General features: G+C 38.9%; 1 protein-coding gene across 5 annotated transcripts in view; it reads left to right on the forward strand.

The window, feature by feature from the left end:
• The window catches only part of LOC136846160 (uncharacterized), a 102,262-nt gene that overhangs the window by 43,367 nt on the left and 42,767 nt on the right, over positions 1-16,128 (forward strand). For 2 of the 5 annotated variants that reach the window (XM_067116941.1, XM_067116940.1), the window contains exon 1: positions 15,841-16,005. The exons of the other annotated variants lie outside the window; for them this stretch is intronic. The gene's annotated coding sequence lies outside the window, so the exon portion shown is untranslated. Of the gene's footprint in view, positions 1-15,840; positions 16,006-16,128 lie in introns of those variants that run through there. 5 annotated transcript variants of the gene reach the window in all.

Below are 16,128 nucleotides of genomic sequence, written 5' to 3' on the forward strand. Positions count from 1 at the left end.
TGCAGCCCTCTAGCCTCAGTCGTTTTCAAGATCCGAGGGCGGACAGAAAAGGCGCGGACGGACAGGCAATTGGCCATCTCAACAGAAAACTAAAAAATAGAATGGAAAAAACATGTAAATGACCTCTTGGGCTGAATCCTAAAATGGCATTACGTCATTACCTTCGGTCGTTCTGCTAACCACAAAGTCCGCTCTCGGCCATGCGGCAAAAACTGGGCCACGAAACAAAAAACAGAAAGATAAAAGATAATTGAAGTTTTGGTCAGTTACAAGCCAAACATGCAACAATATAAAAACAGTCTGAAACTTGCAAGATTCAAAGAAACGAAACAAAAAAAACATGATGAAGATAAAATTAAAAGATGCAAAAATATAAACCAACAGAAGATATCGGCAAGGAAACAAAAGGGAATACCAAGATTCAAAGAAAAAATTACATGCAATCAATCGGCCGAGTATAATGCCCACTTCGTAGGCAGTAATGATGTTCAAGCAGTGATAAAATTAATAACGAACTAAACATGCAACAATATAAACCAACAGAAGATATCGGCAAGGAAAAAAAAAGGCAATACCAAGATTCAAAGAAAAAATTACGTGCAAGCAATCGATGAATAATGCCCACTTCGTAGGCAGTAATGATGTTCAAGCAGTGATAACATTAATAACGAACCAAACATGCAAAAATATAAACCAACAGAAGATATCGGCAAGGAAAAAAAAAAAGGCAATACCAAGATTCAAAGAAAAACAAGTATGCATGCACGCAATCGACCGCATATAATGCCCACTTTGGAAGGCAGTAATGACGTTCAGGCAGTGATAATGTGTACAGATAATCAAATATTGCCCGGAAAGCAATGCCTACAGTTTCTACAATAAAATATTAACAAGAACTCAGATATTCTTTCTTCATGAACAGAAGAGAACTTCCCCGATCCCAGTCACTACCGCAAGTGTTTTCTTGGGCGAAAGCCGCAACGCCTTAATTAAGTCACAAACACTATGTGCATGATAAAAGTGTCAACATCACTGCTTGGAAGGACGCGAGCTGAAAGCACACAAGCATCGTTACTGTTAATGATCATGGTTATTTAATATTACAGCCATATTTGGCCGTTGTATATCAGACGGCTCAAATCTCTTTCCTTCTGTTGTTTACGAGCACCTCTCGCCAATGTATGCTTCCGTGTCAGGAATCTCTGATGAGCGATATTTACATTCCGATTTCTACCAATTTACCGTTGCGTCACTCGCGTTAAAACGAGAGAGAGAGAGAGAGAGAGAGAGAGAGAGAGAGAGAGAGAGAGAGAGAGAATGTGTCAACATGACACAAAGTTTTAAGTTTTATTGACACGCCCATGTTTGCAAAACCTACACGCATTCAGAGGCCACTTATCACAAGCAAATATGCTTACATTGCAATTTATCTCTATAAAAAAACATCAAGTTTTCACAAGAGCCGACGCACCAGGTGGGTGGAGGGTGGGTGGAAGTACAGGTGGAGTAGTTCCTCATTGGACGGGTTGGTATCGTTCTCGGATAGCACTCTGCTGGCCCGCGTTCGATTCTCCGACCGGCCAATGAAGAATTAGAGGAATTTATTTCTGGTGATAGAAATTCATTTCTCGCTACAGTGTGGCTCGGATTCCACAATAGGATGTAAGTCCCGTTGCTAAGTAACCAGTTGGTTCTTAGCCACGCAAAATAAGTCTAAGCCTTCGGGCCAGCCCTAGGAGAGCTGTTAATCAGCTCAGTGGTCTGGTTAAACTAAGGTATACTTAACTCAGCACGGGTGGAGTAGGACTCCCTCGAAATACCTTAGCCTTAGCGGGACAAGAGATCTCTTCGTACAGAAAGAAGTGAAATTCTTCTAATATATTCTAAGAGCTCTTGCTAAGAGTAAAAGTGTGAAAAGAGACTGGATTATCGCTGCATCTTATTTGTTCTAGCTACATCCTCACTGCGATTCATTTCCATTGCATATCACGGAATATCATTAGCATTACATGCTTCCCTATTAATATTTTACTTGATATGACGTGGTAATGGTTTACGCGAGTACTTCGTGATGCCAGTGAATTAGGTTTCATGATACGTGCGAGAGTCTGGTGAAGACAAAAGTCTTATCTCTCATAATTTAAGACAAAAGTCTCATTTCTCATAATTCAAGACAAAAGTCTTATTTCTCATAATTCAAGACAAAAGTCTTATTTCTCATAATTTAAGAAGTTTAAAGCATTGATGTGCCTGTGTACAAAAATTCCGAACTAAACCCTGTGCTCTCTGAAAGCATAACACCATAGATTTATTCATACACAAGAAGCCTAAAATATGACACAATAGCAATATATACCTATCGAATCCTAAACTAGGAATAAATCCCGGTCTTTTGTATTTTCCTGAAAATGCCCAAGAAACGAATTTAACGACTTCCTCTCCCCATTCCCTTTTCCTTTTAAGGGGCTGAGTAAGGGCTGGACGAAACGTAAAGAGATTGGGTTTCCCGTCCCATTATAGTCCCTTACGTGACAATACTTTCTATTCCCCGTAGGGGGGTAGCGCCGTCAGTGCATTTCATGCGGTGCACTGTACGCATTACTCAAGGTTCTTTGCAGCGTCCCCTTCGGCCCCTGGCTGCAACCCCTTTCGTTCCTTTTACTGTACCTCCTTTCATATTCTCTTCCATCTTACTTTCCTTAACCCTCTCCTAACAATTGATTCATAGTGCAACTGAGAGGTTTTCCTGCCGTTACACCTATCAAACCTTTTTACTGTCCATTTCCGTTTCAGCGCTGAATGACCTCATTGGTTCCCAGTTCTTGGCCTTTGGCCTAAATTCTATATTCAATTCAATACTTTCTATTCCTTTTATCCAAATCATTCGGATTCTACTGCATGAATTGTCTGGTGAATACATATCAGTCTACCTAACTGAAAAGCTTCTTTATTACTGAAAAAGCTTCTTTATTACTGAAAAAGCTTCTTTATTACTGAAAAAGCTTCTTTATTACTGAAAAAGCTTCTTTATTACTGACAGACTGAAACTGCGTATTGCTAATCAATGAAGCAAAATCATAAAAAGCTGAACATTTTTTATTTTAAAGATCTGTCCTTGGCTGGGACCTATGAGGCCATTCAGCGCTGAAACTGAAATTGACAGTAAGTGTTTGAAAGGTGTAACAGGAGGAAAACCTCAAATGTTAGGAGAGGGTGGAAAGTTAGATGGACGAAAGAGAATATGAAAGGAGGTACAGTAAAAAGGAACGCAAGCGGTCCCTTAAGAAGGGAAGCTGCAAAGAACCTTAAGTAATGCCTACAGTGCACCGCATGAGGTGCACTGACAGCACTACCCCTCTACGGGAGATCTGTCCTTGATGAGATGGACATCACACATCGTTAACAAAGTCAGCCCCCAGGTACTTAACACCACGTATGGGTTGTTACCCGACCACTCCCAGGATGTTGGTTGCGTAACCTGAATAGAAGAGGAAACGCCGAATCTCTCTCTCTCTCTCTCTCTCTCTCTCTCTCTCTCTCTCTCTCACTCACTGACTCACAAACCCTCTATTTATCTATCTAGCTGTCGAACCTTCTCCGGAGTTGAAGTCTCTGGCCCCATGCTATTTCTTGACCCCCCAGCTAGTTTTAATAGGCTAGTTCCCATTCACAGCTGGATCGACTAGTGGGCGGCAGGCTAGGATTTGCTGAGGCTGCTTTACGCGAGGACGGCAAAAATACTGTTATGTATATACTGTATATATAAGATCCAGAAAAATTTCATGGCTAATATAAATATATATTATATGTATCATATATATATATATATATTACAGTATATATATATATTTTATGTAATGGATTTTTTTTTTTTTGATTTTTATATTTTCATTCATGTTAGATTCTAAATCTTAAATAATTATTTTGACATTATTTTCAACGTGCCCAGGTATCGTATATATATATATATAGAATATATATATATATATATATATATATATATATAAAACAGAGATGATAAAATTATAATATATACGATACCAGTAATTATCAAAGGAGGAAAATATGAACCACGACAACAAACTGAGAGAGAACTGAGAGACTGGTACTCTATTCAAAGAGAGAGAGAGAGAGAGAGAGAGAGAGAGAGAGAGAGAGAGAGAGAGAGAGATTTTCCAATTCGTAACTGAATGAAATTGTTTAAAATCATATTGATTTTATAAGTTCAACAGTGTTTTCAGTTAAACAATTTAACCATCTATCAATTATCAACGGCAAAAGAAGAAATGTCTAAAATTTGTAACTCATTTCTCGACGTTCCGTACCCTTATTTATTGATTTAAGTTCAGTCACAAACTGCTCTATTCTTACTTTACATTTTCGAAGAATCGAAACTAATTCACCAAAATAAGTTACAATGCGCAAAAATTTTTTTGACGGAAGGGAACGACAGAAGTCTATAAGAGTGGTACAACACGAAAATAACTTGGCTTGCAATTTCACTCTTACCAGGTACCTCAGTTCCGAGTACTTTTCCACAGCAGGAAATATTCCAGGTACCTTTTTTTTCTGCTCTGGCTATCCTCAAGGTCAGCGGGGATACTTGTCAACAAACTCACAAACACACACACAAAGACACGCACCCACCCACCCACATACACACAAACATATATATCTATAATATATATATTCATATATACTGCATATCTATACATGTATATAACCATTTATTTATATATATATATATATATATATATATATATATATATATATATATATATATATATATATATATATATATATGTGTGTGTGTGTGTGTGTGTGTGTATGTGTGCTCTGTTATCAGGCAATCACCTGAGAGAGAGAGAGAGAGAGAGAGAGAGAGAGAGAGAGAGAGAGAGAGAGAGAGAGAGATTAAACGCCCTGAATACAATCCTCCCGCCATTGCCGTAGCATTAAAGTAGAATACGAGTGATAACGTTTTAGCCAAGTAGCCTGACTCTCGCCTCTCTCTCTCTCTCTCTCTCTCTCTCTCTCTCTCTCTCCTAGCATTAATTAAGAATTCTCCTCGTTTTTTGTGCATGTAAATGGGAATTTGAGTCCATATATGGAAATGTCATGCACTTGCGCTCTCTCTCTCTCTCTCTCTCTCTCTCTCTCATTTGCTTGTACTACCATGGAGTGCCTTTCTGAAGTTGCTACATTGTCTGCCCAGATCTAGAAACTAATTAGCGACAAAAGCTGATGGCTTGAACTGACTGAAATCAATGCCCTTTTCTCAAAATTAAAACACCAACTACCTCTTATATTTTTTCAAGTTGTATTCTGTAACTTATCTTTTCCAAGTTAGAATATGCTCAAAAAAATTCTACCAGTCAGTGTCTCTTCGAATGTGCCTGTAGAAATTCCCTCAGATCCGGTTCTCTTCAAAACGGAGATAATCAAGACACCTGCGCATGAATAATGCAATCTCTCTCACAAACACACACTCACACACACACACACACACACCTCTAATCATATACGTAAGCGCACACACCTGCTGTATGTTCCAACCGATCACCTAAACAGGTAAAATCTCAGAAAAACCAAGGACTCATCGATGGACATACGTATCAGGAAGGTGTTCCATCGAGCGGTACCCTTCGGCGGAAGTTGCACGGTCTTGGCCACAAAGGTGATTCTTACGGGTGTCATACGCGAGTTCTATGAAGAAGGTTACCTTTCGAAGTTTTTTTTTTTTTTTAAACAATAATTGTTGTTCGATCATTCTGCGTTATGGGAACCAACGAGGCCAACACTTTTGATTCTTGTCTTTGAATGAGATCCATTATTATTATTATTATTATTATTATTATTATTATTATTATTATTATTATTATTATTATTATGTTATATATCGGGAGAAAACCTCCTCTCAGGTAATATTTAAGCAGCTGCATTTAATTTGTACAGAGAAGAACTCTATGAAATTAAATGCAGCATTTAATAATGTCCTCTAAATCTCTGTCCTCTAAGCTGTTCTTTCATACACTGCAGGGCTGTTGGTACATTTTACAGTAACAAGAAGTATATACGAAACAGCCATGACCACAAAACACTGACAGATATTACGTAAGAGAGATACGCTTCACAAAAAGCGAGTCCTCGGACGGAAATCGTCTCTTTGAGACAACGCAGAACAATAAATAGGAAAATTTCAAGTAGGACATACCGTAAGGTTTTTCTCCCTGACCTTGTACCCGACAGGGAACCTTTATTATAACTAAATAAGAGTGTCATGACGATATCTGACATATTTTTAAAAAATTATTCTAAGTTAACGATAATCGTTTTGTCATGCTTCTAAGGAATACCTGGACGGTAGAATTTGGTAGTGTTGCATCATAATCTTGCGCCACAAACATTCTTCCCAACCCCCCTCAGGGGAGGGGAAGAGAGTGGGGTGGGGTTGTTCCGTAAGAAATGTCAAGGGAACGGCACTGAAATCTTATGCTAATATTATGTAATGCCTAAAAAAACAAAGGTCTCCGTATATTTGCAGATAAACAAACTCGTCAATATTGGCATACAAATTCTAGCGTATCAATCCTTCCGCCACAAGATTGCAAACGAAATATACCGCGCCAATGCTACAAGAGCTGAAGGACATAGCTTTTTTTTTATACATCGGAATGATGTGGGTTTTCGTCCCTTAACCTTGAAGGACCTCGACATCGTGTCCTCTCTAGTACGTAGGGCCTTGCCCGAAATCATAGCGGTGTTGCTGAACCCACGGCACTGCTGCGGATTCCTGAGCAGTGTGACTCATTGGCAAAATATTGAAAATTATAGAGCACGAGGACATACAACCTACTGCTGATGTAAGCCGTTTGCCGTACAAATTGTGATTAGATAACTAACGTTTCGAAAACGCGTTGCCCAAATAATGGTCGAAATAAGTTACAAATGACAAGCTTGGATTATAGATTGAATACAGAATTCAGTGCTGAGACGGATACTGGGAGTAGAAAGGCTTGAAAGGTGTAACAGGAGGAAAACCTCAAAGCAGTTGCACTCTCAAACAAATGTTAAGAGAGGTTGGATAGCAAGATGGAAGAAAGAGAATATGAATGGAGGTACAGTATGAGGAATGAAAGTGGTTGCAGCTAGTGGACCGAAGGACGCTGAAATGAACCTTAAGTAATGCCTACAGTGCATCAGCGTGGGGTGCACTGACAGCAATAACCCCCATACGGGGAAAATGGCGAGCTTCTCAAAGATTTAGTTATGCCAAGTATGTTTTAGCCTATTCAAGCATGGCAGAAGCTACACCTCGTCTTCAAAACTGAATGAAACAGTCATTTACAATTGTTCTCTAACTTGACTTTTGATACTATGGGAGAATATACACGCATCACCCTACGTCCCACGCGTGGAATAAGTGTGAGGTCATTGCACCAAGTTTCAGTGGCCATGCCACAGAGTTTTATGCAAGTAGGCCCACTGAGCAATTCCCTTACCGAATTCAATATGATTCTGAGGTCGTTATTAGTTTTTATCTATTCTTTTACTTGTCTGTTCGACTATTTACTTGTCCCCAGCTAGACTGGATTTATCCACCAGCTCTTTCTATCCATATTCTGCCTCATTCTACTGCACTCGCCATTAAAAATTTTATTACCTGACAATTTTCAGACGAGGAGTCTTTTTTTTTTTTTTTTTTTATCCCGCTTTCGTCAGTCGCCCCGATCTGCTCGAAGCTAGACCCCTTATGATTCGTGTCCACTTTTTCGTGTCAATAACCAAACCCAATCCTCGAGGCAAGCGGCCGAGTACGTGCAAATTTAAAGCCTAGACTCAGGAACCTGTTTCCCCCTCCTGATCGTGCTGGCCTTCATGGGGTGCACAAAGGACAGGGAAATTTTAAAAAAATAAAAAAAGGTTTGAATTAATCGTGCATTGCAAATTAATGAAAGTTTCACTGAACTCTCCAGCAAAACTAGTTTTTTTTTTAATTACGTGATGTGAATGTTTGCCAGTGTTGATACGTACACAGCTAATGGCAGTTCAAGCGGCAAGAGCTCACACGGTTTGCTTAATCGGATACCAGTAGTTATTTATAATAGCGATAGGAAAAACACGTAAAACTGACTATGTATACCAAATCAACTTCAACCTTTTACCAGAAAAAATGACAAAACCTGAAGTGCCCAGAATTCATGTTGAAACTTTTGACCTTTTTCCACAAATCCAGAACTTTGACCATTAAGCCACTACGATCAAAAGAATAACGAAAACTTTTTAACCTCACATTTAAAAATATACATAGATTTCAAGGTTCACAGACACCAGAAGTACAAGAAACTTTTTTTTACAGACACCAGGATAATTGTACGAGATACTTCCATCATTTTATTATCCTTGGACCGAAGGAATTACGTGGTCGTCACACAATCAAGAGGCAAAACCGTAAGAGAATGAGACCGCAGAACTTCCATGCCTTATTTATACAATCAAGGACTAAAAGGCCTCAATACTTCTGCCTTCCAACAAGATCCTGACGATCAACTTCTCTGATCTCTCTCTCCAGAGAACAAAGAACTCGAACATCTTGCAAAATTGAGTCCACGGCTGGTCCGCTGGTATAGTGGTTAGTGTCGTGGCATGCCACTCAGATGTTGCGGGTTCGCGTCTCCCCAGGGCGATGAAAAATCACTGGCTCTATATCCTGATCAGTTACTGCTGCAGTGTTGGGGGTCTGAGGTGGGAGGTTGAAACCAACATTCTTTGGAAGCTTGAATTTTAAGTCAGTGGCTCCTTTGGTGTGCTTGTTCCATGTGAATAGGTTTCATCTACCGAAATAATTATAAATAATTCTAGTAAAATTGAGAAAACTCAAACTTGCAATTGTTAGCAGAGGTACATACATGGCTTGAGCGCTTGAATGGGATGAACTCAATTATCCTTTGGAAGGGTAGAAAAATTCGCATGAATAATTCATCTTGTAGTGCATGATTTGCAATCGTTTATTTTATTGTTTTCCTAAGTATTGTTCATCATTTACCTCATCGATTAAAAACTTAATAATGAGATTTAAATGAATTATAAACTCCTTTAAGTGAAAAAAAAGCAGGCTTATTTAAAATGACTTAGCACTGTCCGGACAAAATTCTTATCGAGGTAGCACAAGTGAAATCCGACAAGGCTACGCGTTGCTAAAAGTCTGTACCGAAATCTGTCTGTTCAGTACCAATACACACACACACACACACACACACACACACACACACACACACAACACAGATTACCTTTACACTGGGTGGGACAGTACAAAGGTAATGAGTTACCTCCCAGGACCTATATGAATTCTGTCAGGGTTTGTACTGGTTACTGATAGCAATGATCAGATTAATGATTCTAGATCACTATGTGGAGAAAGAGAGAGAGAGAGTAGTGGTTACCGATAGCAATGATGTCAGATCAACGATTCTAGATCGCTGTGGAGAGAGAGGGAGAGAGAGTAGTGGTTACCGACAGCAATGATGTTAGATCAACGATTCTAGATCGCTATGTGGAGAGAGAGAGAGAGAGAGAGAGAGAAAGAGAGAGAGAGTAGTGGTTACTGATAGCAATGATGTCAGATCAATGATTCCAGATCACTACGGAGAGAGAGAGAGAGAGAGAGAGAGAGAGAGAGAGAGAGAGAGAGAGAGAGAGAGAGAGAGAGAATCATATACTAAAAGAATAAAAAAAAAACACTTTAAAACTGAAACCCAGATTCCTTATAAGATCACAGCTCCAAAACAACCCTCACGTAACTCAGTGGGGGCATTCATTCACAGGCATCCAATCTTGCTAAACTGCAGCACTTCTTCTGCCTTGCTGTCACCGTTCAGGTCGAAGCGCAAACGAGGTGAAATGGCAATTGGGCGACAATGGATAATCGCAGTCGTGTAATAAAAAAACGCGGGCTGGATCGAGTTTATCTCCATGACAATCAATTGTTCGCTACTAAACTCCATCTGCTGGCTACTGGGGCAAAATGCGCAATCAGAGTAAACAGGATGGACCAATCTGTGCTTGAAGAGGCCACAATTTTTGATTGAATGGCGACTCTGATAGCCACCCTTCGGCGGTGTGTGTGTGTGTGTGTGTGTGATTCACAACTGATGACAAGCACTGCGAAAACAGAATTGTGCATGATGTATTTGCCTCAAGACAATTGTATGAAGTCCAAGAAACGGCATGCAGCAATTTTTTTGTTTTTACCTTGACATACAATTATGCTGGAATTAACTGCGTATGCAGGCAATGTCATATATAACAAAATAACTAGACATACATACAATGGCTTGGAAATAAAGTCGAAACCGGTCAGGACCTACACCCCGTTTCTTATTTTTCACCTGTGGTAATGTGTGATACATACATACATACATAAATACACATATATATGTATATTAGCCTCTATATATACACACGTATGTATACATATTTACAAATATACATAGATACAGAGATGCTAATACCAGAATTTGGGCGAAAATAATTATTCCAAGAATGTTTTCCAAGAGCTTCACTGTATTTACTGCATACATAGTCCTTTGATGACGTATAATACCATAAACCCACAGTGTTCTTCCATATATATATATATATATATATATATATATATATATATATATATATATATATATATATATATATATATATATATATATATATATATGGAGCTCTGCATTCACCAGAACAATACGGTATTTTTAATAGCCATTAGCAAATAAATATTTCATCCCTCCATTTTCCGTTTTTAATTATTCATTCTGTGTGAGAAAACAGAGAGGTGAATAATTCACCTCTCGATTTTCCTCACACAGCATGAATAATTAAAATCATTCTTTTCCTCTACGGAAAATGGTACGATGAAATATTTATTTATTTCCCTTTGGATTCGGGGCTTGCAATCTCCAGAACCGTATCGTATTTTTAATAGGTACAATAACGTATTCAGCACTCGGGTGCCTCACACAGCATGAATAATTAAAATCATTCTTTTCCTCTACGAAAAACGGAGGCGTGAAATATGTATTCATTTCCCGTTTGATTCAGGGCTTGCATTGGTAAGTAGGCCTAAATTAAAAAACGCTTGAGGAAATTGAGAGATTAAGACTTGGTTTTCAAGTTTACCAATGTCGCGGAGAATATGCCAGTAGGCCTACAGTGCAACCGTAACATTTGCAAAGTGCGTGACATCGTTCTAACCTTGCAAATGTCGAATAAAAGAAATATCGATGAATAAAAGAACAGCATCAGTGCAAAGTAGCACACCGAGTTACACGGGTCTATGTGCCTAACAAATCAATGACAATTGTCATCACCTAAACAATCTTAGCTAACAAACCTACAACATCCAGTCGTTAGTGTCAGCGGAAATGTATATCACAAAGAGGTACGAGAAACGAAGAGTTATTAAGTACTATGCCTTGGGGGATGTTCCTAATCATTCTGGCCTTACCGCAGACACAAAACAGCACTTTGAGTTTAAATATTATGACGAAGTCGCAGCACTGAAGGTCGTCACTGTCGCCGAAACACAAAATTATCATAACTACCATTCCTGTTTGCACAGTCATCTTACCTATGAACTGAATATAGAATTTAGGCCTAACGCCAAGCACTGGGATTTCTGAGGACATTCAGCGCTGAAACGGAAATCGACATTACAAGGTTTGAAAGGTGTATCAGGAGGAAAACCTCAAAGCAGTTGCACTATGAATCAATTGTCACGAGAGGGTGGAAAGTAAGATGGAAGAAAGAGAATATGAGCTATGGGGATCTTGCCTATGAACACCATCGGGCAATTACTCACGAAACACCCAATTAAATTTCAGTGAACCCACACATTCCTAAGCATTCCAACAGCAACAGGAAATATGACGTAGTGTAATGAAACGAAATTCCATAGCAACATTTCCAAGGTTGAATCGGAGCACTCTTTTAAAAGGTATACTGCTGCTATCCCTGCCATGTATTCAAGGACCTTGTGCGGTCTGCTAGCATGTCAGAAACTTCTAGAGGTGTGGGCTGTCCCTCACAACAGGTAGTGTCTTGAATAAAAAATGGAGAAGGACGTTCATTCGGAAAACAAAGATTTTTCTGTATCATAAGAGATAAGAGATGGCGCGCTGAACGTGAGAAGCATCTACAAAGAACCATCTATTATGGGACCTTGAGAACGGACTACCTAAATGTGGGACTAAAACCCACGTGTTTTTTTTTTTTTTTACCTGTCGAGTATAGCCTACTTTTTTCGCAGCTGTTTATGTGCCATTTACATTAAAAACCCATCCAATTAGCCTAACGTTTTTAGATACACGCCTAACATTTTTAGATACACGCACACACACAAATTATATATATATATATATATATATATATATATATATATATATATATATATATATATATATATATATATATATGTAAATGTCTTTACTGTAATACCACAGTATAACGAAGATAAAATAGGCCCATAAAACCATCGGAGACTTAATGCCACACCTACATTGGCTTTGTATATTTGCCCTTGTAACATTTCATCTGGTCCATATTTTACCCGTGAACAGGGGCACAGAAGGAAGTGCTCGAAATATATGGTTGCAATGTTCAAATAGTGTTTTATGGGCCTTTTATCTTCATATATATAGTATATATATATATATATATATATATATATATATATATATATATATATATATATATATATATATATATATATATGGGATCACATTTGCTAAATGATTTTTGGGCATATACATATGAAGAAAAAACACTGTTGCACTTCGCCCAGCTATCAAGTATTACCACATATATGAACTGTCTTTGTTCCGTTTAGTGATCTTCATATCCTATCTTTAAGAGAGAGAGAGACAGAGAGAGACTTATATACTTCTGAAGCTTCCACAGCACTTGCTGTGCACAAACTTACTTACATGCGTATGTGCCACATGCTCGTTTTTCAGCCACATAAGCGGGAAAGTCTACAGCTTACGTATACATTGGTAAGCAGGCTAACGCCACAGAGGAACACTCGTTGTGTGGTGAACAGCAGTGATTAGCAATACGGGGCCAAATTTCCTGTTATTATTATTATTATTATTACTTTCTCATAACGTGTACACATTCATTTGTAACAAACATACACATGTGATTGATTTTTAGGCGATGGAGTTAGGCCAAAAGGTGCAATTTCTTCCCCAAGACGTTTCTTCACAACGAAATACCTTCACGTGGCAACGGAGAAAAATAGCAACGCGAAAAAATACAGAAAAATACAGCTAATAACAATAACAGATAATAATAATAATAATAATAATAATAATAATAATAATAATAATAATAATAAAACACAAACAACCAAGTGTGCGTCAATGGGAGAGCACTTGAGAAAACAGGAGAGAGTGAACACGGCGCTTTCACGTGACTTAACCTGAATTCCCCATCTCAGGTTTGCAGCGTAGGCTAATTAAATGTTTATTCTTCTAGCTTTCGTACGCCATATGACCTGTAATAGTCTTTATTTGACCGTTAGGGTTTGCTGCACGTTTCAACAACGCCTGAGTTCTAGACAAAGTAGAGATATTTAAAACCAAACAAATGAGTTCGAGTCGTTTCGGCCATAAGCACGTTTGCATGAAAAATGGGCGCCGTGTTTAGTACCAGCCCCTTGGGGACGTACGTAAAACATAAAATATTGACGGTAAATATCATAAACATAACGGCAAAACCATAAACATACTTCTCACGTTGTTTTGTACGTTACTGCCGAAACGACCAGGACCAAAGCAAGTTACCCTTTCATCAGAGTTCTAGACCGACGCCGTACACGAGTGTGTAATTCGTCTCAAGATCTAATGAACTCCAGCAACTACATCCCACTACTATCATCTGTTTATATGGACGTGTGGGTACACAGCACACACCCTCCAGCCTTCAGGACACCACAAATAACGCCTAATCCTTTCACGCTTGACCACCCACCCAGGGCAAAGTACGTTGTAACATTGCGGTCTTGCTGAAAGTGCAGTTGTGTTCATGGTCCTCGGCACGTGAGCAACGACAGTTACAGAGTCAAAAAGGCAGAACCTGGTGGTCCTATGTCATCCCTGACGAAAAACGGCACGTCGAAGAGAGAGAAGAAAGGGAAGCTTCCTTGTAGTTACTATAGGTATACGTTATATGGATGTTTGCTGATGTATATATAGTTTATCATTAATCCATGAACCATTAGAATATATTTTACGTTTATACTTGCAATATTACCACTACTTCCTTAAATAACCAGCAGCTCCTTGCATAGAAGTGTTATGTAGAGAACGGCAACAGCATAGCAATCAAAATCAAGCTTGTTCTCTGCAGGCTCGCCTTTCAAAGACAGGTCAAATCTTTAGTTCCTACAACATATAAGGCAGAAAGTTCTACATACAGAAGGTCAACAGCATGACCTTCGAGTTAGCGCAAATATCGTTATGCATTTGGTGCTTCGTCCATCACGTGAAAGAACTCTGTTAAAAACTTTTGAAGACCTCAGACTTTTTCCATTTTGAAGGCATCAGTCTATACAAGATAACAAGTGCACTTTATAAGCACGAACAGGTTCCATAAAACTTTCAATCTCCAAGCGGCGCCTTTGGGTAAGGAAGCAGAATTAGAAGAGATGTAACATTCAGCCTTGGACACGACCTTCATTTAACCGTGATGTTGTCTAACTAAAAGGTCACTAGCCATAATCCTAGATAGAGTGACAATTGACGTAAGAAGCTAGCCGGTGCGTTTTAACTGCCTTTGCATGTTCAGTCACATTTCTCAAGCAGGGCTGTATAATGAAACTGGAACTAATTCTCTCTCTCTCTCTCTCTCTCTCTCTCTCTCTCTCTCTCTCTCTCTCTCTCTCTCGTCAAGAACTCAAGATGTAGCCTCACTTGAGAAAGAATCTGGTTTAGAACCCAGCCTGAGACTCTGAAGGGTAACATCTGGTAACAAACTTGAACTATAACAAGAAAACTTCAACTACCTTAGTGTTAAAAAAAATAAGAAGATCGGAGCGAGCATAGTGACACTAGTACATATCATGGATAAAATTTTTTCTTGGCTTCGTTTCGGAAATTACACACTTATCATTTCACCCACCAAAAGCACATTTTTTTTTCTCGTAGGCCTAGTAGTATCCCTAGTATCAATTGCTCTGTTCTTGAGCTTCCTCATATCTATGTATAAAGTAAACTACAATTTTGCTTCAGAACACGTAATATGCAGTGTTGCCTTATATGAAGTATAAACATGAAACTTTATGGGTCTCTGTGATAAAAAACATTATCCATGCCATACTTTGCCAGAATTCGTGGATGGCCACGAACATGTGACAAAATTCACACCGTCTGGCAAAATCGAACATTTTAACGAGTGACTAACATAATACTCAAATACATTCCTAAAAGTACGAAAGGATAACGACACAATGGCCCTGCGACGCGGAAATAAGGGAGGAAGAATCCTAGGACATTAAATATAATACTCACTTGGATAAGGAGCTTCAATAATTACTGGAGGCTCGACCAACAACAATGTCTGCCTAAGGACGCCGGATGATCTACCGTATCCTAATCTTTAATCTTTCCGTTTCTGCATGATTTTAGCTGAGTCAGTGGTCTACTTATTACACTTGAAACACACAAACAAAGGGCTTCACTGTATATAAACGTAAGCACGTGGAATTTCCGTGTCGAAGGCGCCTTTCACTGCAGCCTCACGTCTAGGCTAGATTCAGCCGCGCGGAAACTACAGGTTCTACACCCGCTCAGTAACTCTCTATGCAGTGACGTGAATAGTTTAGGCACGTTTGCCCTCCGTTCGAGACGTACTTTATTTTTCGACGTGCTTTTACTTTTATTTGGTGGATTTACAGCTTTTACATTTAACAGCTTTCCTCACGATGATTCCAGTGGCTGGCATCGACGGCGAAAGGTAAATGCATGTGAGGATATAGGGTAGTAAATGGTACTTGTCAAACTGGGTCTTCATTGCTTGTCAGCAATTAAATTGTGAATTATCGTGCTTAATCAGTTCCAGACCCAATTAACCCCAAGA

The sequence above is a fragment of the Macrobrachium rosenbergii genome, chromosome 14 (assembly GCF_040412425.1).
Source record: "Macrobrachium rosenbergii isolate ZJJX-2024 chromosome 14, ASM4041242v1, whole genome shotgun sequence".
NCBI classification, from domain to species: Eukaryota; Metazoa; Arthropoda; class Malacostraca; order Decapoda; family Palaemonidae; genus Macrobrachium; species Macrobrachium rosenbergii.